The sequence below is a fragment of the Misgurnus anguillicaudatus genome, chromosome 17 (assembly GCF_027580225.2).
Source record: "Misgurnus anguillicaudatus chromosome 17, ASM2758022v2, whole genome shotgun sequence".
Lineage (NCBI taxonomy): Eukaryota > Metazoa > Chordata > Actinopteri > Cypriniformes > Cobitidae > Misgurnus > Misgurnus anguillicaudatus.
In genome coordinates, this window is record NC_073353.2 from 4,289,468 (window position 1) to 4,317,001 (window position 27,534).

The 27,534-nt window shown below is 38.8% G+C and overlaps 1 long non-coding RNA gene across 1 annotated transcript; it reads right to left on the reverse strand.

Annotated features, from left to right (window-relative positions):
- Positions 1 to 1,171: 1,171 nt before the first annotated feature.
- On the reverse strand, positions 1,172 to 27,187 carry LOC129451564 (uncharacterized). Its single transcript, XR_008646809.2, has 4 exons — positions 27,060 to 27,187; positions 6,548 to 6,621; positions 5,355 to 5,405; positions 1,172 to 1,482 (listed from the first exon to the last, which is right to left on the reverse strand). It is a non-coding gene; the product is annotated as an uncharacterized lncRNA (long non-coding RNA).
- Between the last annotated feature and the right edge of the window lie 347 nt (positions 27,188 to 27,534).

The following is a 27,534-nucleotide window of genomic DNA, read 5'->3' on the forward strand; positions in this document are numbered from 1 at the left end:
ACACACACACACGCACACACGTACGCGCGCGCACACACACACACATCTTTTAAATGAGTATTGATCAATCCGAGGTAACAAAAAAATATATGAAGAGTTTCGTTTCAAAACGAGATAACCACCGTTTTTTGAATTGTTCAGAAATCTCGTTTTTTGGTTGTGCATTCCAATTAACTTCAATTGAACTGCAGTTGGTTTGTTTTGATTTAAACCTTCATAACTTAAAAAATACAGCTAAGTAGCACCATAAAACAAAATAATAACATGATAACATAATAATAAACATGTTTTGACAAAAATGTAAAAAAATGGATTTATCTCGTTTTGCAACGAAACTCTTCATATTCTTTTATTTAATCACAGAAGTAACGTTACTTCGGTGATTAAATAAAATAGTATATTTTTTGGTGAGTTCAATGTGCGGACTCCTTTTTTTGACTTACTCAGTTGTATTTTTGGATTCCAGCACCTGCTAGTGTTTGGATGTGCGCGTCTCCCTCTCTAGTAACTAGTTTATTTGTAACATGGTTTCTTAATGGGGGATGGATGTATTTTGGTAACAGGACTAAAAGTAACAGGACTGAGTTTTTTGCATAGATTTAGCAAATACATAAAATATAGCTGTATTAAATATGTGCTGATAACGTGAAGACACTGAGCAAATTCTTGTTATTTACTTGCTATTTTAAAATAAACCAATAACATGAAAGACATAATACAGGTAAGAGGGCTAAACGTTAAGATTGACATTCACAGTCATAGCATCAATATCATAAAATATACAGAAAAGAAAATGAGAAAAGTGATCTTTTGATCTAGCCATGGCCTTCAGAAGATCCAGATGATGTCAGTTCCTCTTAAAAATGTGATTGTGGAATATTCCTAGATTCTCTCGTGGGGTGTTGGGTAACAGGACTGAGTCAAATCATGGGGACATGACTAAATGTGCATTTTATCTAAAATATTATGACTTTTTCAAGGGTAAAAGTATTTTAAGCAAAGATGGGATATGGACCCACATAGAAATTCAAAAAACTAAAGATATCTTGAAAGATTTTATACTTTATTTAAAGGTAAAGTATGATAGATAGCAAGGATGAATAGTGTTTTTTATAGTTTTTATGAATGTTTAAATATAGCCTAAATATAATAAAACTATGCATGTGCGTATGCTTACTATCAACAAGATGTCATGGTGTGTGTGTGTGTGTGTGTTTAAAATCTGACCACACACACACACATATTTATCCACCTTTATGACCTTTAACCTCCATCAACCCTTACAACCAAAATCACTTTGCCTCTGCAGTCTATTTCCACTTCTAATTTCGATGTCTTGCATGAGCACCCAGTGTCACCTGTACAAGCGTCGTCTCTGCTCGATGACTCTATCATCCTGAACAATCCTTTCCGAACAGATCCGTCTGAGAGTCCATTCCTTGTGCAAATGAACGAATGCGGTGAGGGCTACAGCTCCAGGCCCTGAAAAAACAACATGAAGAGCCACACAGATTCAGCTTGAAACACAATTTTATGCATAATAACCACACAAACCGTTATCCCTCTCCTCAAATTGTTTTCAGTGCAAAAAAGCCCCTGACATGCGATTACCAGTCGACTAAACAATCCTCTCCCCTCCCCGTCGGTCGTATTTCCGTGCAGTCGGGCCCCCCGGTCGGTCCCCCATCGGCCTCGTCAGGAGAGACGCGACGGAGGTGAGAACGGGCGCTCGGAAGGTAAATCCGGGCGGCGGGTGACAGTCTTTGATTTTTAACCATTAGAGAGTTTTCATAGAGCTGCAGTCAATTTATTTTATTTATTCTAATGAGCAGCATTAGCAGTAACGCGGTTAGCGTCGCTCGGGCTCATCGGGTCATTAATCACACTCTGCAGACACTCGCAAATCAAGTTCTAACAGCAAGCACTGAATCAGGAGCAATGAAGCATAAACTCCTTCACAATTTATGATCTCTCCAATTGCATCTTTTCAACCATTAAATTGCAAGATACCATAAATTTTTATCTCCTCTACTTTAGTCCCGGTATTCATTCTGTCCCGTGAAAAGCAGAATAGTAGTAAATTCAAAGTAGTTAGAAAGAATTTAAGCTCGGTCTCCTAAAAGGAAATCCAGCGTAGGGCGAAGGCTGTTAATTTGTCATTGAGGACAAATACCGGGAGCGATAAAATTTAAGGGCTCAACAGGGAGCTACATTTGGCCCTGGTAGGCAGCAGTCCTCTACAACCTTGAGTCCACTATTACCTGTGTGAGATATTTCCCATCTTGTCGGATGTCATCTGTCACTTTTGACTCATTTAAGGAAAGAGTCGGTCTATATCAACAGAGTGGGCTGAGAGAACTTAAGTGGGAGGGGTTTTATATGGCTTATGATATGGTAAGATCTCTCTTTTTCACTTTCTCACACACCTCAGGCCTCTTTCTTTGAAACTTGCACTGACTAGATCATGAATCTGTGGTTATATACACATATATAAGACAAAGAAGAAACATTCCTTGCTTTCTCCTTACGTATTTACAGACTTTTATCATCAAAAATAAATCATTTTGTATTCCATGGACGCTGTTATGATGAGTATTGTGGTTATTATTAAAAATGACAACTGTGCCAATTAATATTATTGGACCGCTGCAATTTACAGTAATATTCATGCATTTGAATGTTTACTTTATTAGGGATGCTCTGATATATCTGCCTATACCGTACTTTCTGGACTATAAGCCGCACCGGAACAGTTCAGCATGTGTGCTTAAAAAGTCTAGAATTTTATGATATTATCCTACACTGGAATTATAAAGATTTTTTTCCAGAAAACTTCTTGCATAAAATAGATTAAAGCACTTTCAATTACCTGTATCTATGTATGAATATTTTCAAAAACTTCCCAGGGCCTTGAATTTTTCCCCCCGGTTTCACAAACTTTTAAGGATTTCAAGGACCCTGCTTATAGACCGAAAAATACGGTAATCTGTATAAGCAGATAAAGGCTGACCAGGACAGATTATATCGTTACAAACACTGTTATTTTGTAATGGGCCAAAATAAACTAAGTTTCCATTAAGCTCGGAGTTAAATGTGTTTTTTACGTGTAAGTGAACATGCGAACGTATGTATGTGGTCAAACATATAGTTTATTTGAATCATAGGTGTACACAGACATTCGACGCATCCGCATTGTGACAAAATGCTGGTGGGCTACATACTACATTTTTCTGTAGGCGAATGCAAAGCCTACGCGTACATTCTTTTGATGTCCGGCCGTGCACGTATAGTACACGCACACTCTTCTGATGACGAAAATTGTGTCACGCGCACTGTACGCAGACCCTTGCGGACGTGAAACAAAAAATGGAACATTCTTTGGCCTTTAACATTTAAATTGTGCAAATTCAAAAGGCACCCAATGGAAACACGACAGTTTCGCATAAACTCCCATATATTACAAAAATGTTTACGCTTGGGTGAATTCGAAAAGTAATATCACAAAACTGCAAATGTAACCGCTTTTTGCATTTACAGATCACCTGACATTCGTAAAAGCCACATAATAAATATTTCAATATGGCACTGGAAGACAGGACTAAAGAGGTGCATTGAACTTCAAGTGACGTCACAAAAACTGACAAGCGCATGACATCAAAATATGCAAAAGAGATTCGGGAGTCGGTTGCTGTGTATGCTTTCGAGTCGCTCAAGCGGGATTTTGATGTCATCTGCATGCTGGTCTGCTCGGCATCGTATGAAGTTGAACACACCTGTCACCATGGATTTCAAAATGATGTATCGCAAGACAACAAAATTATGTATTAGTCGCAAAACATCTGTTACTGTAAATTCCATTATTTCGCAATAGTTTTTGTTGACATTTACAAAATAACGCTAAAGTTTTGTGCAAATATTTAAAGGACAAGTTGGGTATTTTACACTTAAAGCCCTGTTTGCAGATTGTTTATGATGAAATGAAATTTTCGGGTGTTTGTTTCATCTCCCACCTCTACAATGGGTTTATAGGTGCACAGGAACAATCATTCCTAAAATGCATTAAACTTTCATTTAAAAAGACGTGAAACTCACCGAGTGGTCAGGGGTGTTCACTGATATGCTCCCACAAAAATCGCTGCAAATTACGCATTACAACAGCTGTTTTATCGTAGTTTTTGCCAACTCCATTGACTTAGATGTGCTGCGAGGTACGGTATTACTCTGCGCCGGGAACGTTGTTTCTATTCTTGCAATTGGCAATGGCGGATTATCGCCACCAACTGGGCTGAGGTGTCTATTATTCAAGCTCTCAACGGGAGAATATACGGGTGTGAGGCGTTTGGAAAAATAGGTCCACAAGTTAACAACGAATGCTAAAACACCTGTTGGAAAGCATCTTTTGCAGCGATTTTTGTGTGAGCATATCAGTGAACACCCCTGACCACTCAGTGAGTTTCAAATCTTTGTAAACGAAAGTTTAAAGCATTTTAGAAAGAATTGTTCCAGTGCACCTATAAACCCATTGTAGAGGTGTGAGGTGAAACAACAAACACCCGAAAATTCTCGGGGCAGCCGCATATGTCAAAATTTCATATGTCAAAACCGTTCTTTTTCACCATAAACAATCTGAAAACAGGGCTTTAAGTGTAAAATACCCAACTTGTCCTTTAATGGAAACGCAGCTAATGACAACAGAATTGTAGTTTGTATGCTTTGCACTTTTGGGATTACACAGCATAATACGTTCAAACAAGTTGTAAAAAGCACAACGGTATCAGTACATGCCATTCTAATGCTATGTACACACCAAACGCGTAGCATCGCGTTGCTCGCTCTACATTACTCACGCGATTTAACTTTGTGTCATGCTAATTTTTTCGCTTGAGTAGAATATTTTCAACTTGCACAAAGGTGCGTTTGAGGCGAATAGCGCGTGTTTTCGCGGCAATCGCACCGCCAATTCCCATCATTCACATCGCTCCGCGCGAGAACGCATCTGATCTCGTCTTTGCCCTATAAGTCTACTGGTACAACATCTAAGAATATCAGTATTGGCGCATCTCTATTTTTGTGGTTTTGTTTATACAGTCGTATGATAATATGCACGATGCCTAATGTAAAAAAACTGGGTACTGAATCAAAACCAGAACTGGAGGCTCCTGTAAACAAAGAAACTAAACTATATGCAGTAAAGCCTTTCAGCTGCGGCGTGAAACACAGGCAGCCAAGAAGTTGCTTCTCAGCACATAAACTTCGGCTAACTACCCTCCAACTTCTCCGGCTGCCGTTCTGAACGATATCATTCGAGAGGCCATTGAATGTAACCTGACGAAGGTGGAAAACAAGCTACTTACCCGCACCACACTGTTCTGAGGAATTGGCATAATTGTTTCAGATTACATCTCCTGTGGCAGAGAGCAGTAAGGAACACACTTGTCAAACAATATGGTCAGATTAGCTGTTTCTGATTGGATGCACGTACAAGCGATCTTACTCATTACACACCTAAGAAAAGAAACAAAAGATCGCTTTAAAGTGACTTAATTATCCACATAAAGAACAGAGTGACAAAGCCAGGAGCTGAGCGCTAAGTGAAGGGTTAACCCTTTAGCTCCAGGAGAAACTCTTTAGCCCACTTCACATGCCACGAGAAACAAGCTACGCGACTGCAGGATGCCAACTATGAGAGACGCTTACTCGCGGCTGATTGGTGGAAAAGAGGTGGACTATAATGTGGAAAAGCTGAGCAGTTAAAGGACATTTATAGAGACTTACAGAAATCAAAGTTAAAATGCATGTATTATAGATGAAGAGTGTCTGTCGTGGTGAGTGGGTCAAAGGTCTTTGAGTTACTCTAAAGACTGCACACAACTTATAGTACAGATAGACAAGACGACATCGGCGAAGTTTTAACACGGGGTATTTGTTCTCACTAATGCACAATGCAAACCAAACAAAAAACAAAGGATAGTGAGCCATAAGAAAAATGTACCCCAAAAAATGTACACAAAATTGATAGACATTTGTACATTTTTGTTAGGTTGGGGATAGGGGTGGGGTTTCATTATAGTTTTTTTTTAATGCTAATCATTGTTTTTGTACAATTCACTTCACACGAATTAGCCAACTCTACATATGTACGAATTTTCGTGAGATCAGGCTGCTTTTATACATGATACAATTTAAAAGTATTGCATGTATATAATTTGCTGCCCCTATATTTTTCTAATGAATGCAAATCAATGGCCACACAATTCAAATCTCCAGCACAAAGTCCTTCTTGACACAGATGTTATATGTGCTATAGACCTGGCTTACTTGATTCATGTGTAGGGTGTATTGTCTTTACTGAAGTGCACTTAAAGTAACTAATAAAGATCCAGCACACTTTCAATTCAAAGAACCATCAAATGTCACACAGGTTACACTGGCTAAATTGCATTTCAGTCTGCTCAGAGACAGCCGAGAACTATTTTAACATAAAATGCAAAGCAATCATATGATAGCTTGGACGGAAATGAATACCTGTGTACGGACTTCATATTACCTTGTCAACGGTTCCTGGATGTCCAAGAAATACAATTCACAGAAGAGCCGGAGTACTGCGGAGGATATTATTACCTGAGGTAATACAGAGATAAAAAAGATTGTTGGGAAAGAAAATGGTGACTTAGTAAAACATAAAGGTGAAAACGTGGAAGAGAAGAATAAGAGGAAAAAGACACACAAGAACTAAAAACTATGTTCTTACCTAAACTTAAATGAATTAATAAATACCTTTTTTAATGCGTGCACTTTTAGGGCCTTATCATACACCCGGCGCAATGCGCGACGCAAGTGTCTTTTGCTAGTTTCAACTTGGCGCAATGATCATTATCAAGTTTAGCGCCACGTTGTTTAAATAGCAAATGCATTTGTGCCCAATTTTGTGCCCATGGATGTTCTGGTGTGAAAACGAGGTGTGTTCAGGCGCATTGTTGGCACGTTGCTATTTTGAGGCAACTAAAATAGACTACGCCATTGACCAACTAAAACCTGGTCTAAAGTCTATGGCGCAATATTGTTTTTGTTATGAGCACGTTAGTAATATGCGCCTATAAACAGGACGATAACACGTGTTGGCTTATCACATACATGAATGCGCAGCAGCACAACAACGCTTTTAAATATGAAAAATTAAAGGATTAAAATGTAAAAAAATATTATTGTGTCTGTTGGAAAAAAAACTGCTTCACCTGCAGCCTGGTAAGTAAATAAATGCTTTGCCTTAAACAAATGCATCTGTTTTTAAATGTTTTTAAATGCTACCTTACAGATTTATTGTATATGATGACTCTGTACCTGTGGATATGATGAGAAACATTTTTAAGTAATGCTTTAAAAAAAAATCCATGGCACTGTCCGAGTGCTGAAAAGGCTCTATGCACACGTTTGTAAATTCTTTATCTCTTATAAAGTATTTTTAGAGTACAAACCTTTTCTTGCATATGTTAAAATTATTTTATGAGATTACAATTATTATGTAGGATATCAATACATTTCCAGCAATTAAAAGCCTGCTAATTGTACTTCCATGACTTAAAGAAAATGGATTTTAGAGATTTTAATAAAAATAAGTTCAATAAAAATGAAAACAACACAATTTTTTAACATTATTCTTAAACTGTTGGTCTTCTTCCTCCGCTTAGTTTTTCAGTTTACAAATTGCGCTTTCTAAATAGGGATTACGCATGGCACCAGACGCAACAAGGGGATGAGAGCTGAGACTCTCATTGGTTTATTGCACATTACGCCCAAAACACACCCATTACTCATTACAAGAATAGGAACCACCCATTAAGGCCGTGCGCTTGGCGCATAAACCATTTTTCCCGTCGTTAAATTAGCAAAAGTGGAATCAGTCACGCCCATTTAAACAATGTGCTTAGATCGTTAAAATAGGGCCCTTAATTTTTGTACAGTGCTTCGTGAATGTGTTAGCATTAGCCTAGCCCCATTCATTCCTATGGCTCCAAACAAAAGTTTTTTCTTGTGCCACCACACTTACTCGTGTAACTACTCATGTAACGTCTTTAAATAGGAAAAACATGGAAGTGTTTGGTGGCTTCTAAATTCATCCCTGTTTGGAGTCATAGGAATGAATGGAGCTAAGCTAAATGCTAACACATTCACGACGCGCTGTTCAAAGATTAAAAGTGCACGCATTGAGGTGAGAACATAGTAAAATATTGAAAAACAGTATTTACTTTAAAGCCAACCCAACTTCATTTTAATAGCCCAAAATTGTATATAACTTAATATTCTTTGTTTATATGTTATAAAAAAATACATGATATATTAGGTAACACAAAGAATATTATGTCTGAAACATTTTAATATATTTGTCTATTTAAATCAGTTTAAACAAAACAAACTACCCTCATGCAATGAAATTGATGTCGACTTCCTCGGCCACAGGACGTTTTTATTTGTTATTCATTTTTAAAAGTGGATCATACTTTTATAATTTGTTTCATTTCCCGATTTTAACAGACACTTTTTGATTAAAATGTTAAGATTTATGAAATGTGCAATTGCAAATATTATTTCCAGCACTAATCGTATAGGATGTGTAGCATATGGATACTTGTGTTTTTAATCTCTCCAGGGAGGACACTAAAACCGTCCTGGCATGGCCAACACCTTATTCGACACATACACATTTAAATGCGGGCCGATGCATTGGTGAAACCTGTCTGTGTGTGTTTGTGGACATATGGACGCTTCCCCAGTGAGGGACGCTGGAATTTGCATGATAAATTATAAGTGGCAAAACAAATAATAACGAAAGGCATAAAATCTCACAAACACTGAATTGATCAGACAATTACAAACCATCTGGCTTGTTAAATCCAATCTGCTGGCCAAGTCCTCACACCAGCTCATCTGCAGTTACTGACGCAAGACATCGCTGCATCTGCTGAGCAACTTTACACAGGTGAGTGAGGATGTGAAGAGGTTGTGCCAAAACACACAGTGTGAGAAAAAAAAAACACTAAAGCCAGAGGAGAACGAACAGCTCAAATCTTAAAGATTGTTTGTTATACACTGTATCACGGCCAGTTCAGTTACTCATATGCTTTAGTTATGACTCACTAATGACTGTTTACCAATGTAAATAAATATATATTATAAATAAATATTAAGATTGAATACATCACACCACGACATACGGTAATGACTCGACTCTTAAAGTGTGTACTGATTGTCCGGCTCTCAGGCTGATCATGAACACATTCATTATACATGCTAACTACAAATCAACTGAAATACACCAGAAGATGATGAAGACATTTCTGGGTTCACTAAGAGAAGAAACAATGAACATTGTTTATTTAAAATCAGTCAGATGGTGGCTGGTGAAATACTATAGAGTACCGTATGCTGCATACTAACACTGTATAAACATTTTAGTTAATGAATGAGCATTTAGTGAGTGGAAAAATCTGCAACACTTGTATCCCAGCAGCTAATGTCTAATAGCAGTCCAAACACAGCTCAGTCCAGACGTCTAGGCTAAAATAAGGCAATATTTGGGCTTTCAGTGAACATTTACCAGAAAAATAAATGAAATAAACAAAAGCAAACAACTTGTCGACTTTGCTTACATGTATCAGAGATCTCACAGATTATTTTGGCAAACAACATGTAACCAAGTTCAAGTTTATTTTGGCTAAAAGTGGGTTACTCATAGTCAGACTATATTGGGTCTATAGTAGTGATGCACCGATGTATCGGCCACCGATATTTATCGGCCGATTTTTGATGAATTTGAAACCATCGGCATATCGGCAATAGCACGAGACAGGCCGATACCGATTGTTTATTAATTAACTGCATAAAGAAATCCATTATATGTAAAAAATTTGTTAATGTTGTTAAAATAAATGCTGAATAGCAAAAACCACCTTTGAATGTTGTCATGCTGTCTTATTATATTTGTTTTAATTTGTGCCTCTCTTATTATGTTGGTCAGTTGAATGTTAATTAGATCCAATCCATGTTCAGTAAAAATAATTTGATGCAGAAATAAACTAGCTAATAGACCAACTGTATAGTATTGTATACAAGTGTTTGATATCGGTATCGGCATCGGGCAGAAGTTGTCTGTTTAAATCGGAATCGGCCCAAAAAATCCTATCGGTGCATCCCTAGTCTATAGTAATCTTAAATGGTGAAATGATGGCTATTGCCTGCTGGGATGGTGCACTGTCGTCACATCATATTGTAAATACAAATTCAGATTTAATTTAGTGTCAAAATTTCAAGGAGGAGACTATTATTTTACAAAGTTATGTTAGCAAATTCATAACTTTGGACAGTCTAGTGTATTGTGAGATACAATAGAAGTGAGCGGGGCACAAACTAACACCGGGTTAATTCTTCTGACACAGACCTTTTACCGGTACATAGTTACACCAGACTGAGTCATTTGTGCTACATCTCCTGTGAATTTGCTAAATGTTTTTATGTACTTTTTGTACAGATTCTAGACAATGAGTGTTAGGTGTGAAGTCACCAAATTTACATGATCTTACGGACCTTTTGAAACATGTCAACAACTCCTAATAACTTTCAGTGAGGATTGAAAAGTATACAGTAAAAAAATGCAAATAATGTAAATGTCTTAATCAAAATGATAACTGTAAATACAAAATCAGAGAAAATCATTTACAATTATGCGTTTTTGTCTTTTTGTGCGACCCTTTAAAATAGATACATGTTTTAATTCATTAAAGAAGGATGGTTAGCTAGCTAAGGGGCAATTGATGGATGGATGTGTGGATTTCTATTATAGACAGATGTACAAACAACATCCACCTCTATTAGATAAAATAATATTGAATTGTTTGTGTTTTAATAAAATTACATTAAAAACCCTCTGTCTGTTACAATGAATCCCACCTATGGGGTGTTGTAACATTTGCACTTATATATTGTATGAGAGCTGTTAAACAAACTTTAGGTGTTCATTTGTAGAGATGTGTGCTGCTTGAAAGAACTGCATTTTTGTTACACAACCATGAGTGAATAATACTTTGTGTTTTTTCTGTTATTTTTGTTGAAGATCCTGTGAATTTAAAGGAGACATATCATGTAAATCTGAGTATTTTCATGTTTAAGTGCTATATTTGGGTCCCCAGTGCTTTTATCAGTATCAACCCAGTAACTTAGTTTTGGTAAACCATTCCCTGCAAGCATATGAAAAAATAGCTAATTGAAATTTGGCTCCCCTTGTGATGCCAGATTTATGATTTAACATGGTATAATAAATTATCTATATGATATTTTGAGCTAAAACTTCACATATGTACTCTGGGGACACCAAAGATTTTTTTATACATCTTGAAAAAGTCTTGTGAAATGTCCCCTTTAAAGTTGACCACATTTCATTCTGGGACAGTATATTTCACACAGGCTGCTCTGTATGGTTTTCTTCTTGGTGAATTGTAGGTGACCAAAGTGTTTTATGTATACAGAAAATAATAACAGCATACAGTGCACATTATTTGACATTGTATTTCAAAAAAACTATCAGGTAGTACATCATTCCAAACATTTCAGTGTCGTGAATGCATCTTCAAACAGGAAGATAAAAGGCAAAAACAACGAAAAAAAGGCGAAGATTGACACCTTCAGAGAGATGATGGCAAAATGACACATGTAATGCATATGTAGATTGTGCAGGTATGTATGTATTCAGAAAACGCCAGAGGGAGATAAAGACATAGACCTAGATCACAGCAGCAGCACAAGCCACATTTAAGTGTTAAACCAACAGTGATCTGAATAGCAAGTGTGTGTGTGTGTGTGTGTGTGTGTGTGTGTGTGTGTGTGTGTGTGTGTGAGGTGCAGTTGTGGCGTTGTAATAGGTGGCGTAATTGTATGATGACAGTGTGTCTGTCTGTTCTGTGTTCTCCTGGGTATTGTGATCATCCTTGACAGGCGATGCTGCTCCACAGCTTTATCTCAGAGCAGCACTTATTTCTCCATATAAACACACACACACACACACACACACAACCACACACACACCAACTGAGCATCGCATTCTCTTATACACACAGGGAAGAATTAACGGGGAAAGCAACCAGCGTGTGCTCTTCTGGCCTCCGCCAATCTGACTTCAAGACAACCACCCTTAGACACAGAGCACATTCATGTACATTACTCTAAGATAGCATTTGACACATGAAAGAAAACTCCTTGAGTGAGAAACCGATCTTGCGCTGCTCCAGTTAATCAAACACAAGATCGAATATGTCTTTACTATAAACGCTGAGGTGATCTGCTGGTCTTCATGAAGACAGAAAATGTTTTATTTTAAAATAATTTCAAAGAATTGTTTCTAAACACATTCATATGCACACCTGATCTGTCAAATGTCTTAAAATAACCACTAGAGCAGTGTTTGTGGAAACCGTGCTATAAGATGAATAATTGACTCCGGTCCTCTGAACTATATGAAAATAATGCACACCTGCAGTGTAACTTTCCTTCGCATTATGCTGCAATACCACCTTGGGTGTGCATTATTTTCGAATAATTCAATGGCCTTTCTTTATGAAATGCATTGCTGAAACACATTACAAAGACTTTGATGTAGTACTGAATTGTGGAGTTTGTCAAACACTGCTAAACAGTTATATATAAAGGCTAGATGTGTTAAGGCGGAGTCATCACCTGGTGGCCATCTTACCACAGGGCGCTCGCTCACTCGTAGCATTGTGTTTTAATGGTGCCGGTACTTTTAAATGACAGTTTGGTTTCTTACAAACGTTATTAACATGGCTATAATTCTGGATGCGTTAACATGTTTCATAAATTGTTTTTTTTTTTTTTAGTTTAAGTATGCAGTGTCATAGGTACATCTTTGACGTTTATAACAAACCAAACGGTTTGAAAATCCGTAGAAAATTAAGCAAGTTATGGTCATTTAAAAGTACCTGCACCATTAAAACTCAATGTCCCCGTGGTAAAGATGACCGCCAAATGCGGACGTTTCACTCAATTGGCCAGCAGCGCGTGCGAGATATCTAGCCTTTATACATATATGGCACTATGGCAGACAAGCCCCAACATTTGAGAGCAGTGGATCCTGCCTTTTTTTCCAAGAACTTATTTTAAATGTGACAAACTCAGAGCACATTTATCATCACTTTACATGGATTTTAACATTTAATTTATTACATTAGACACCAAACTGAATGATACTACCAGAAATTAATTGGAATCAAACCTTTAGAATTGGAGGATTCAGAATGAACCACTTAAAAGATATTAGTTGTTGACTGCTAAACGTAATATTGGATGGGCGTCCATATTGGTCCTCAATGTCAATGGTGATTTTGACCTGAGGTGGAAAATTTGACTTCTTGAAAATCGATAAGAACTGGCTATAATACAGAACACACACATACATTTGAATTTATCAGAATTCAAACCCATTTGCATTTATTAGACTTTGAGCATTTAATATTTATCTGCACGTTTGTTTAAATTCATCCGGGTAAAGGCACAAACCTTGTACAATCGTTCTCTGTTTGAAGGTGAAAGCACATAATGCACTCTTGCTCACTCCTCTGCTGTCTTTACATAAACGGCAGTCATAAAACATGCTGTGCGCCTGAATACCTGCAGCACGCCATCCAATCCCATATCTGTGTATTACCACAGAAAGCCTTCGAACGCTTTCTACGCTCACGCAACGGGACACAATGCTACAAAACGACAGAGAGGCCCAAATCTGATCGGATCTATTGAAGTGGTTATTGAGAAGTGTCTGAGGTACTAATACATATTTATGGGGACGGGAGGATTTGCAAGTGAATACAAAGGTGTGTGGATTAGAGGAGGAGGCTGCTATGCTAGTGTCCTGCTGTGGGTGTGTGCTATCTGATCTCTCTCTCTCTCTCTCTGGGAGAGACACACACACTACGGCCTTATCTTTACCTACACTCTCAGAGTTTACAATTTCTCGCTTCACTGGAGCTTGAGCGGGGCTTGTTAGAGCAACAAAGAGCGCGCGAGAGAGACAGAGGTCTACGGTGAGCACAAAGCGTCACTCATCTCTCTGGACGGAGCGTTTCCGTTCCTGATAACGGCGGCGAGCTTGTGTGGTGGCAAAACGCCGACAGGCATCTCAAGGCACTTAACTGTCCCGCTGGCTAGTGATCTTCGGGTAAATAATACCTGAAGAAAGCTATCCGTTAGCATTCATATCCATCCCGATGGAAGCTGGTCTGGACACAGTTCTTATTTTAGTTTTGAGCCAATCAGCTGATAGGTAATTGTCATGTGACCAAACACTCTTGATTCCCAGGAAAAAAAGGTCAAGGATTTTCAATAGCGACTATTTCACAAGTCCATTTCAGTCCTCCAAATCAAACAAACAAAAAGTAGTCACAGGCGAAACATTTGCTATAGTTTTATTTCATGGTTATAGCAACACAAAGTCGTTATACGTAAATCACAAGAACGCTTTCATTTCTGTGGGTTAACGTCAAATGTGTGACCCTTTCGGATGATGTAAAAGCCAGCTTGAAAAGGTCAAAGGTCACACTGTCTTCAAATCAGCAAAAAACACCTGACTAAATCAAACGAATTCCTCAAAGGCCCGACACCTCCCGTAAACTGCCAACATACAGTTCGGCAGAGACCCGCACGTTTGTGAGGTACGCAGGAAACGTAGGAGGCTGTCTAAGATTGAGACGTTCACCCACTGTGAGTAAATAGTGACTGGGCCAATTTCATCAGACACAGAAATGCTCCCGGTGACAGCGCCCGCATTGTCCCCCCCTCCACCAACTGCACGCTGCGAAATTCTATTTTCAGTTTTTCTTGCCGCAGTAATTATCTGCATTGTTGGCGAGTATAAAGAGAATAAAGGGCATGAATGTGTCCCGGTCAATCGGATTCTGTCAGTTCAAGCTGAATTGGGTACACACATGCGTGGCGCTTGCCAGATCGTAATAACGAAGCTGTTTGCATGGAACGATTTCCCCTACGCAGCTCATCAGCGACAGAGAGAGAGTCTGTCAGCGCGCTCGCAGACTGACACGGCTTCCGCATCTGTGGCTGTTATTAGCGCGTCTCTTAAGACAAGCTCAATTATCTGACACTGCCCGTAATTTTCACCCCCCTCTCCGGCACAATGTAAAGTTCCTCTGCTTTATTTCTCAAGCTGTTCATTTGGAGGAGAAAAACAAGGAGAGAGACGAGGGTGGGAGGAGGAGAAGACTTGACGAGATAAACTGAGGGAGGGGAAAAAACAAGATGAGTCAAAAACTAATTTGATGCTTACTTTACAAGAATAAAGAGTTTCGGAGGACGCTTCATCAAATATACGTGGAGGATATCTGAACGATAACGTGATTGATGTGTATCCAATGAAACAATGACTGCACAGTTTAGATTCGATCGAGACGATTTCTCATCAGAATGAGGCCTTCGGATGGATTTTGGTTGATTACGGATAAGGACCTATTGTGTGCATTCATTCTCTCCCATTACCATATACTCTGAAAAATAAAGATTCCTAAAAGCTTAGTTGCCTGGCTGTATGGTTTCACAAAGAACCTCTCTCATCCACAGATCCTTCTGTTGCACAAAAGGTTCTTTACAGTGGAAAAGAGATCTTCAGACTATTGGTTCTTTGGGAAACCAAAAATGTTTCTTCTATAGCAGAACCTTTATTTCAAGAGTGTACACTACCAAAGTATCTGAGTTGATATGCATCAATATATCTTGGCAGTGAAGAAAACAATATAAAAACAACAAGGATTCATAAAACTTCATTGCTTCCACTCCTGACTTCCATTCGACTCTGCGTTCAAACAGGACGTGACGCCTCAACCCAACCTGACAGGTTCACCTCGTACCAAAGCGACACCTGCAAACGTTTGGCATCCAGTTGCTGTGGGAACTGATGGAAAGCAGTAATGATGGCAGGTCTAACGCGGTATAAGAGCAGAAACGCGTGTAAGAGAGGGCAATCATCTTGAACCCACTTCTCCCACGGGAACACGCTAATGTGCTAAGGAACGTGCGCTAATGCGCTATAGTCTGTCTGCCGAGCAGCGAGCGACTGTCAACACTGAAATCTGGCCCATTTAGAGCCCGGCCTAATGCGAGAGATAAGCCCACAACAGCGGGAGGGAGTAGACGGAACAACTCGGAGAAAATAGATTCGATCTTGGGGGTTGCGTGCCGACGAGACGAGGGAATTTTGTGCGAGACGGGCTTTCAGAAGAAAAGTGTTTCTTCATGTAAAACACCCTTTCTTTCATCCACTTACTCGCTGGCATTTTCAGCAGTCTGGACCGTCATCGGGGTCAGTCCCTTAAAGAGGCCTATTCAGTAATCACAGGTGCTCTTCAGATGCACGACTCAAAAGAAAGAGGTGGTTTTTCAAGTTTCCTCATCCCATCGATAAAGCGCAACGACCTTGGGAGTCAAATGAATCTGTATGTGTTTGTCATTCACAGACAGACGCCGTCTCTGCATCACCCGAGCATCGTGTCCCCTGAACACAAATGGGTCGGAGATTGTTCTGGCCCACGGGGCACCTCCAAAGAAGCTGATGGTGTCGCGGAAGCACAGAGGAGGCCACGGTGCCGTGTTTTTCTCGTGGTGAATGGACGACTGTAATCAAAGTAAGAAAGACTTCTGTCCAGATTACAGTCTTCAATCAGTCAGCCAGGGAAATGATATGTACATCATCCTCGGTATGGAGGGTACAGCCTCACGGACATTACCCGTGTCAACCTCGCCAAAGACGTGACGGGAGATTTCGAGAACGCTCGGCCACCTGCTATTCTGAAGGAAAGGGGTTAGTTTTCATTTCTCTCAATGAGTTCTCCCGGCAACTGTCACCATGGGGACCCTGTCCTGACCTCCGATTCAGAAGCTGACACCGTTTAATGTACATTTCCACAAAACGGAGACCATTTCCGCCGTTCTTCTCGCCGGCAGAAATTCTCGCTGTCTTTCAGTGAATGGTTTCAGAGGCGCTCGCAATTTCTCTGTGAGAGGGCAGTAAAAAATTGAGCTTTCAGAGGGACTAAATGGAAATGAAATATGGAAAATAACCACATGCATACATATATGAGCAGCGCTTGTTATATTGATGCTTCCTCACTATTTGCCTTTGGAATCAAAACACAGATTTCGACCAAAACATTGTCAATAAAAACAGATTTTACACTTTCTGAAGAAAGGGTGAGCTGTGCTACAATGCTCTGTTCCTATGGGTGGTTAAGGCTGTTGCTTGTTCTTCATCCAACAGGCCCAAAGTGATTTTTCTAAGCTTTCGATAACACCTTAACATCAAGTGATAGTTTGTTTAGCCAATCGTCAAGTAATAGCCTTGTTCAAATCCCTGACCCTAAATAGAGGAACCGTAATGATGCTTGCCAAACGAAACGAGACGCATTTCAGATTGCATATTTTGCAACACAAACAGAATTGCGCCCTTAAAAACAAAGACTCAAGATGCAGGCAACGTATCGCTTAAACAACTCTTAAACAAACAATGATGACAAAGAATAAACTATTCAAATTTTCCTCCCTGGAAGAGTAGAGATATACAAAACCTGTAATTTCCTCTGAAACAAGAAAGCACCTAATTAGACCCTGCGAACAGAACAAACCTCTCGGCCAGAGCAAAACACGTCAAACAATTGCAGCCCAGGCTGTTTTCCCCCCTCCTTCTTTTTAAAATTCCGCATCTCTCAATCTCGTGTCCACCCAAACACCTCAGTTTAATGCAGATTACAAATAATGGCAGGAAACTTCCCAGGCAGAGACAATCCAGAGCAAAGCATTCTGGGACCGCAGGAGCATCGTTTGCATAATACACACCTTGTTTCAACCTCCACAGGTACCCCACCACGTCTCCAATAGAGATTCAATGCACTTCTCTCTCTCACAGACACACACACACACCCTTGAGCTTAGCTGGCTCTATAGGGGGAGGTCACATAATTGTCTCTGCTTTGAAAAAAGTGGGAAAAATCACTGACCTACTGCAAAATTGGCCGTATTCAGCCGTAGTGGGAATATCAGGTTATTGAGTTGGTCCATGCTGAGTCTACTAGCCTGCAGAAAATGATCTGCTTCGGCATACGCCGCTTCTGCGGTTGATCAAGGACACGCGTGTGTGATGAATGCAGAGGACTTTCACTTTCTAAAGACACTTAGAGGAGAAACAAACTCTCAAACTCACCGCTTTAAAAGGAAATGACTTGACTCAATCAGTGAGGGATTAGAAAAGCACTCTCTTTAAATCAAACAAACATAATAATAAAAAGACACATCAAGGGCAAAATGTTACATTTTTCCTTATAATTAATTATTTTGTCCTCAATAGAGGCTCCTGATAGAACTTTCCACCGCTTCAGAAATGCATTAGTTCACATTTTAAGACCCCCAGTGTAGTTTTGTTTCCTCTTTTAATTCTTTTCTTGTTTAAACATGAAGTTGTTTAAACTGTTAGTTAACACTAGAATTTTCTTTGTCATTAATTCCTTATGTTGTAAGAGCTTTGTTCATCTTTGAAACACAAATGAATATATTTCTGTCTTTGGTCGATGCATGACACCACCTTGATTTTGCGTTTCCAAAGATGAACAAAGGTCTTATGGGTGTGGAATGACATGAAGGGTGAATAACTAATTACTGACAAAAATTTTATTTTTGGCTGACCTAACCCAGTTTAAAGTCCCCCTGTAGTTGATAATTGTATCACTTAAATTCATCTTTGATCACTACAATAATATCATGTAAAAGTTTTCCCTGTGACAGTAATTTCTTCATGCTTTAAAACAGCTTGAATGTAACTCTACACCCTTGAGTTTAGTATACGTAGATCTATGAATATGCAAATTAGTTCCCGCCTCTACTCAATCACACAGCTCAAACCATACATATGAATATGCGAATAAGTCCCCGGCTCCACTCGCAACACCTCGGACCATAGATATATATGTAAATAGATGCCACATTCGGCAGTTTCAGTAACATTACTGTTAAGTCCGGTTTCGCAAAATGCATACGTGAATTGTGTATTTTTGCAGCAGTAATTCTTTTGCTGATGTTAACAGGTTAGAGCGTTCACAGTGCACGTGTGAACATCACAGAAGTAGTGCTGCGCACTACTCAGCAATGGTGCTGACTGATAAATTTGCATAGTTTGCATTAAATCGTTTTAACTCATTCTTCGCCAGTCATTTTTTGAAAAGTTTGCTGCCAGCATTATTTCTGATTTTCACAAAAGTTTCACAAAATGCCTTCCAGGAAAATGTTCTTCTAAAAATATATAAACATACAAATGTATCAAATGAAAGAACAGACCCTCTGCTTTCAAACAAACAAACAAAAGAGGAAAAAATTTTCATACTATCTAGATTTTTTCTGTGCTTAAAAACTCTAAAATATAAGTTTTCTTTAAAAATACAATTTTTTTTAGCACAAAGCTGAAATAATTGGATTTTTGTGAAGGAATTTTGTTAGAGATCAGATTCAGAACCATTATCAAAACATACACAGAGTTTAAAATTAGTAAATAACGTTTTAACTTCAGCCGCGGTAGAGGCGTCAAGTGCAAGTGATTTCAATGTTAAGTCAATGTGAAGACGCGTTGCTCGCGGCGAGAATTAGGCATTTAGTGCAGCGCGGTAGACGCGATTCCGCCTTGTTCACGCAAATGGTGCGAATTGAGAGTTGTCGCGGCAAACGTGGGAGTTGAAAAAATTTGAACTTTGGTGGAAAAACACGCTGCATTAACCAATCAGGAGCTTGCTCGAGTAGTGACGTGATTACAGAAAGCGAGCGGAGTTGCAGAAGCCCCTCCCATGACGCAAATTACCGCATGAATGTCTCGATGAGTAGAATTTCACGCACAGCTTTCACGGGTGAATGAAGCAAGTAAACCCCAAGGGGCGGTTTCCTGGACAGGGATTAGACTAGTCCTAGACTAAAATAAATGTAAGAGCTGTCCTTATTAAACTAAGGCCTAGTCCTCGTTTAAGATAATCCCTGTCCGTGAAACCACCCCCAAATGTTCAAGTGGCAAACTAGATGCGGTAGACGCGATTTTGGCGCCTCAAACGCGGCTGGTGTGAACCCATGGTAACACTTTTTTATGCAAATGTTTTCTCTTAATTGACATTGAGATAACTCGTCAATGGCAGGAACATTTTAAAGACACCACATAGACATATAAACAACAAGAAAACTTGATTTTTACAACAGGGGAGCCAGTATAATGCCATCTTTGATCATGGCCACTCGGTTTTGGGTACAATATAAAGTATATCACATTCACACGAGAGTATTTATATTTATCCATCTGAACGCTTTTATCCACAGCAGTTCATTTGAGGAATATGTTTTTTTTTTGTCTTTGTTCCCAAACCCATGATCTTGCCATCGCTCGTGCTATGCTCTACTAGTTTCTGTGCAATGTTTAATTTAGGTACTCTGGTGCCAAAGTAAAATGATGTCTCATTCCCTTTCAGCAGTTTCAGCAACTATATCCTAAACGGTGATGTGTTATTAAGTCTGCGGCCAGAAATATAAAAGTCCAACATATTCCAATAGATAGTGAAACGATGGCTCCGGTTTTGATTCACTGAAAACTCAACTGAATGCAGAGCAGCTACAGTGCAATATGGCTATAAACGACAGGTTTCAGATAAAAAAGACGTTCAGATCTGTACATCAGGCGAAGATTCTCATGGCACACGTGTGAATATACATTTAGGCCTCAATATCAACACATTTAACAGAGCCGAAAGACACCATGGGTGAAAACGCGTTTGAATAGCACAAAGTAGCTGAATGAACACAGAGCACATGGCACATGAATGCAGCTCTCAGAAGGATTCTTAAGACCCTCCTCGCAAAGTTGTTGCTCTTTCAGTCTCATTGAATAGTGGCCATTTTAGGAAATTACCGCCTTATATTTAACCACCTGAAAAGCGTCAGAAGAGGAAGAGAGAGAGAGGCGCAGTTAGAGTAAATGGAGGAGACCAAGATGAAACCTTAGGCTTTTTGAAATGTGCTATATCCTAAGGTAAATATAATCAAATAAACCATTTCTACCAACTGTTCTCATTATGGTCCTGTTTCAGAGAGCCCCTTCTCTCAGGCATATCAAATTGTGTCAGACGTGCAGTTGAAAAATGCCTTTATGTTATTGCTGTGTGTGCTTTCTGCTGGCCTACCAGATCTTCATCGTTATCTTATTTATGTATTTTGCACATGAATTGAAATAAAAAAGTGGAGCTCGGCTCCAATTACTCTAATTCTAAGAGAGGGGGTCGGTCCAGGACCAACACTTCACAAAGAGCCATTTGGCACATCGAACCACAAACAGCCCCACGGATGAAAGAGAATACTCAAAATTACACCCACCCTCACAAATCACAAGCGAAATTGCGACCACTAAATTCTCCATTGCATTTACTTTTAAACCTACTGGATTCTACTACCTACCTACCATTCCTCTGGGCTCAAACCAACACTGGGCAACAACCCATAATATAATATTATAACAGCAGTTTTTACACTTTCATTTACACTGGGTTTATTGTACTAACCATGAGAGAATTCAGTTGGCTTTTGGTTTATCCTAAAAACCTTTTATATACTTATCAAACAAACCCTTTACTTTTGTGTTATGATGATTGTACTGTTATCTATTATTTTTTGCTATATAATACATTCATCCCATATATTTTATACTAAGCCAATTATGACATAATTTGATTATTGATGAAAGATCATTTGCTAAATGACAGAATTGTTACTTGCTCTGAGTATTATGCAAGCTCCTACCAATTCTTTTTTTAACTATATATAAAATAAATCACTTTCAAAAAGGTTTATTTGTTCAAACAAAACATTTGCTTTCCAAACACTTCATAAGAATGACTTCTAAGTTCTAACTACTTCACAACATAAACTTCATCCATGTTTCCTGGACAGCTTTAAAGAGCACCTATTGTCTGATTCACGATTTTACATTTCCTTTGGTGTGTAAATGTGTATTAGTACAAACCCCAAAGTAAACAATGACGGGAGTTATCGTTTCCAATGTAAATCTCTTTTCTTGGACTACAACAAACACACGGGTTGTAGGCAACAGTTTACTTCCTGGGATTGGTGATGTAAAGAAGACAACATTATCATAATTCCGCCTGATTTGGCCTGTAAGATAACTCCTGTTAGTATTGCATTGTGAGCGAATCTTTCGAACATGGTAAGGAGCGTCACATTTTTGGCTGACGTCAGAGCTATTCAGGCCAATCACAACGTACAGATTAGCTGGCCAATCAGGGGCACAGAGCTTATCAGATCTGTGCGTTTCAGAAAGAGAGTGAAATCTGGAGCTACAAAAATGTACGGTATGTGGAAAATGTGTTTTTTAACCATAAACCACACGAACACATTGCATTATTCCAAATACACAAAATAACATCAGAGAACAGACTCCTCCTTAGGGGGCGTGCACACCAAAGCTTTTACGCCCGCGGCCGGCGCATGTTTTCAATTGTTTCCAATGGAAGCTCTGCGTTTTTCAAATAAGCCAGCAGCTAGCTTTTTTCCGTGCTGAAAACCGGCACCCGGCGTTTTTTCCGCGTTTGGCGCCGAGCGTCAAGAGTTGAAAGAGATTCAACTTTGGGTGAAAAGCTCCGCTCGTCAATGTCAGTTCTCACATGGCCGTCCATTCAGAGTGAAGGAGGGGCAGGACAAGTATCACAAACACCAACCGGCTCACAGCTCAAGTATCACAGCTACCAAAGCGCTCGGCTGAAGTAAGCTGGTGCTCAGCTGAAAAACAACTGGCATTTGGTGTCCTCCAGGCGTTTTCAGCCGCGTTTAAAAGCTTTGGTGTGCACAACCCCTTAGTCGCTGTAGACTCATATGAGCTAACACAATCTCATATTTTACATGGTGGCTAATTTACATTAATGCTGCCTTAACAGGCTATCGGAAATTTGATAACTCCCACTCCTGAAGTTGTGATTAGGGGAGCAACGGATCACAAAACTCACGGTTCGGATCACATTACGGTTTTTGAGGCACGGATCGGATCATTTTTCGGATCAGCAAAAAAAAAGAATGGTAAATTCTAATAACAAATCAAGAAATTACAAACATTTATAAAAAAGAACAAAGTTGCACATTCAGGTACAGAAATCAAATGAATAATAACAGTGCATTTATTGTATTCATTAAATGTAATTATTATTTTTTAAAGCTTCAGAAGTGATTTTCTCTTTGTCTTTGGTTGTTTGATTAACATTAATGCCACAGACGTAAGTAGGTCAATTGAGCTTACGGTCTCTTTAAGACCAAATATGCACAGACTGCATATCTCTTCATGTGTGCACTACTGAGTCCCCTTAAACGAGCGCACACACACAGACAGAGGGCGAATTACAAACGGCTCAGCATCAAAGTCGTCCCACATAAAAACGTTACGTTGTTTTTCATTGCTCTATTAGCCAAATGTATTTTAATACACTAAAGTATGAGAGAGAGTAGCGCAACTGTCTGAAGTTTACACATCAAGAGTTCTGATCTTTGAAGGATGATACGTCTGAATCGAGCTGGACCGGATGCATTCAACCGCACGTGGGGTTTAAAGAAACCCCGGGTTAACTTTTTCCTGTGTGAAAATGTTATTTAAACACAATGGGTTAAATTTACTATCAGCTACCACAAGGGCAAACCATCATTTTGGCATTAAGAAACAACTGTCAAGATTTACTAAAGACATGCAGTGGATAATTAGCGATGAAAAGTTGAGTTATTTTAGTGACTGACCTAAATGCAAATGCATTTCTAGAAGTTTGCCTTTCCGATGCAAAATTTATAGCAGGTGATTATTTAAAATTATTCACGCAGCGCAATTTACTAATGTTTGCGTGTGTGATATTACTGGTATTTGCGGTATTATTTAACACAGAAAAAAGCATGTCTTAAATCATTTTGCGCTTGAAATGGCAGCAATGGCGTTGCACAGATCAGAGCGCGTGTGGTACAAGGGAGAGGTTTTTTTTACTTATCAGTTTATTTGGAATGCCTGAGGAACATATTATTCAAAAATATTGTTTGCCAAGCCATGTTATTTGCTGAAGAAGAGTCACAAAATCAGGTGTTTTAAAACTTTTTGTAAACCTTTATTTATGTCCTCCAGTTCTTTTCAGTGTACTATGGCTTCGTAAAACGGGATTTCACTTCCTGCATTTTCAGCTGAGATGTCCATGGTGCTGAACTCAAGCGTGTTAGTAGATCACTCGCACCTGAAGAGCATTAGCTCTGCTAATTTGTGAGCCTGAAATTTGTGCGCTGTTCTTAGTATATTGTGTTGGTCATTATGGAAATCATCTGTTGCGCCATTAAATTTGCACCTTTTAGTAAATAACATGCAGATATTACCACTCCAATCTGCGATTTTTGTTCCGTTTAGTAAATCTGGCCCAATAAGTACTATTTTAATGATAAGACAAGGCAATAAAGCTCTTGCAGGATAAAACTAATAAAGCATACCTGCCACAGCAGGTTTTTAAAGTTTGAGGTTTTCTGCCATTTTTAAAGTTTGACGCCTGCATCTCAGGAATCAAAATTCTTTCTGAACTTCCCAGAAGTAAACATGACATCAGAGGGCATTCATGTGCAATTTTTACCTATAGGAAACTCATATTCACGATAATTCTCATGTAGGTAGCATAATTCATACAATTCTATAAGATTTGCTTTCGCTCCTCTGATGCTGGGGTTAGGGGTGGAGTTTCATTATTGATTATAATAATAATTGTACATATTTGTATGATTCACTGCATACAAATTAATTTGAATAGCCATCTCGTAAAATATGTACAAATTCCTGTGAGGTCAGGCTGTATGAGCAATTCCAGCATTATGGGTGTGACATTTGCAGTCAAAACTATATTATGAATATAAGAAAACTATAAAGTGTATGTATTACTGAACATTATTTTTATATTTTCCGAAACCGCTGACGATAGAGTCCAGACATCAGTCTATATATGTGTTTTCTGTAATAGTCGAGAGAATACACATAAATTGTGTATGTAACAAAAAGGACACAAGTTTTTGGGGGGACAACATACTTTGTAGGAATACTGAGAATGAAATGCACAAACCAGAATCAATAATACCCAACAAATAGTAATGGCTCTTCAAAGAACAAATTATATTTATTTTAAAGCAGCCGTTTATCGTGATCCCATTTTTCAAACTAGTTAGTGTGTAATGTTGCGTGTAGAGCATAAATAATGCCTGCAAAATCATAAAGCTCAAAGTTTATTGCCAAGCGTTTTATTTTCTCTAACAGAATTTACTTTTCAAGAACTACAGAGAACGGCCGGTTTGGACTACAGTCCTCTACTTCCCGGAAAAAGGACGTCAATATAAGAGCTTTTGACTAGCCTACAGGAATACACCAGTCGCCAGCTAAGTTAAGCTGCTGTCAAATCACAACAAACTAAACCAGCTACACAATCCGAACTTGATACATATTTCTGAAGGAGGGACTTCATAGAACAAGGAAGACATCAGCCGTTTTTTTAGGACAGTGAAAACAGCACTCTAGAGCAGTGTTTCCCAATCCTGGTCCTCGAGGCCCCCCTACCAGAAAGTTTTAGATGTTCCCTTATTTCACAAACCTGATTTAACTCATCAGCTTGTAAGGGAGACATGTTTACCATTTTCAAAGCTTCAAAAACACAGGAAAAATGGGACCTTTAATTTACATGTGCATTTAAGAGGAAGAAAAATAGGCCTATTATGGAATACCTTTAAGTAAACATTTGTGTTTCACAGTCAGATTTCCATATTCAAAAAGCCATGTTATTTTTTATCTCATGTGAACCTGGAAGATATAAAAGTCTATTTTTCAAATAGCACGCAAACATCAATAGCCAACAATACATTGTATGTATAAGTATATTAAGTAGATCACATCCCATAAAGATATTTTGTACATTTCTTCTGTAAATATATAAAAATGTATTTATTGTTAGTTATAAGTGTTGCTAAGGACTTCATTTGAACAACTTTAATGGTGTTTTTTCTCAATATTCAGATTTTTTTTTGCACCCTCAGATTCCAGATTTTGATCTCGGCCAAATATAGGCCTATCCTAACAAACCATACATCTACGGAAAGCTAATTTATTAAGATGTATAATCTCAATTTAAAAAAATTGACCCTGGCTTATGATTAAACCAAAACTAAATGTCAAAATCTACTTAAATAGTTAATGTGTTATTAAGCAACATTAAGATTCTGTCTTTTTTAAAAGGGTCCCTTTAAAGTGATAGTTCACCAAAAAAAAAGAAAATTCTGTCATCATTCTGTCTCACTCTTATGTTGTTACAAACCTGTATAAATGTCTTTGTTCTGATGAACATGAATGAAGACATTTTGAGGAATAGTATTCTTTTCCTATTTTGGAAGTGAATGGGGCTCATGAACGGTTTGGTTACAAACATTCCTCAAAATATCTTCCTTCGTGTTCATCAAAACAAATAAGTTTATACAGGTTTGTAACAACATGAGAGTGAGAAAATGATGACAGAATTTTAATATTTAGGTAAACTATCCCTTTAAATCTGTGTGGGGTCGCTCGCTGGTTCTTAAAAGTTAACAAACCCTGTTTTGAAACTTTAACACCAAATATCCCAATAACAAAATAAAAACCTGAATGACAGGTTTTGATTTTGAGCCACACAATCTCCTTTGAGTTGCTTTCCCCACACTGAACCTGACGGCGGCTGTTATCTGAGCGGCCCAGCAGAAACTACCGCGTTCAACCACACGAGAGAGATTTCACTTATCAGTGCTGTACCGCGGCCGGGCTGCACTCACATCGATCCACACGCGCCGCGGCCGCTGCTTTCACAGGAATATATCACTTTACACCCCTTTTCTCCTTCTATCTGAGGAAGCAGAGATCAGTAAGAAGTCATCCAAACAAAACTCACCATCAGCGTGAACTGCTCAGGCTTTCATCCCTCAGCACAAAGGTGAGAGGCCACGTGAGCGGCGGCCCAGCCGTGTTGAAGGCCAGCTGGGAATTCTGGGTAACCCGCAGTAATGGCTCGACTCATTTGGTGTAAAGGTGAGGATGTGATGATTCATGGACCCTGTTTCAGTATTCACTGCTCTCCACCTGACTTCAGACCCGCATAGCGCTATTACAATATTCAGATTAGCGTGCACTGGAAATTAATTGGACTAATTAACATACAAGTAAATGATGATACCGTTAACACATTTCATTAACTCAAACTGTCATTTCATGTTCGCCGTGCTCTCCGTATTGCATTACAATGAATTGAATTCATTAAATTATGCAAATGAAAGGTGGCAAGAAACGGACGGCTCCGTATGAACATTAACAGAGTCTGTGTCGACTCAAATTCACAAGCATGTACTTTTTACTTTGATTTGACAGAT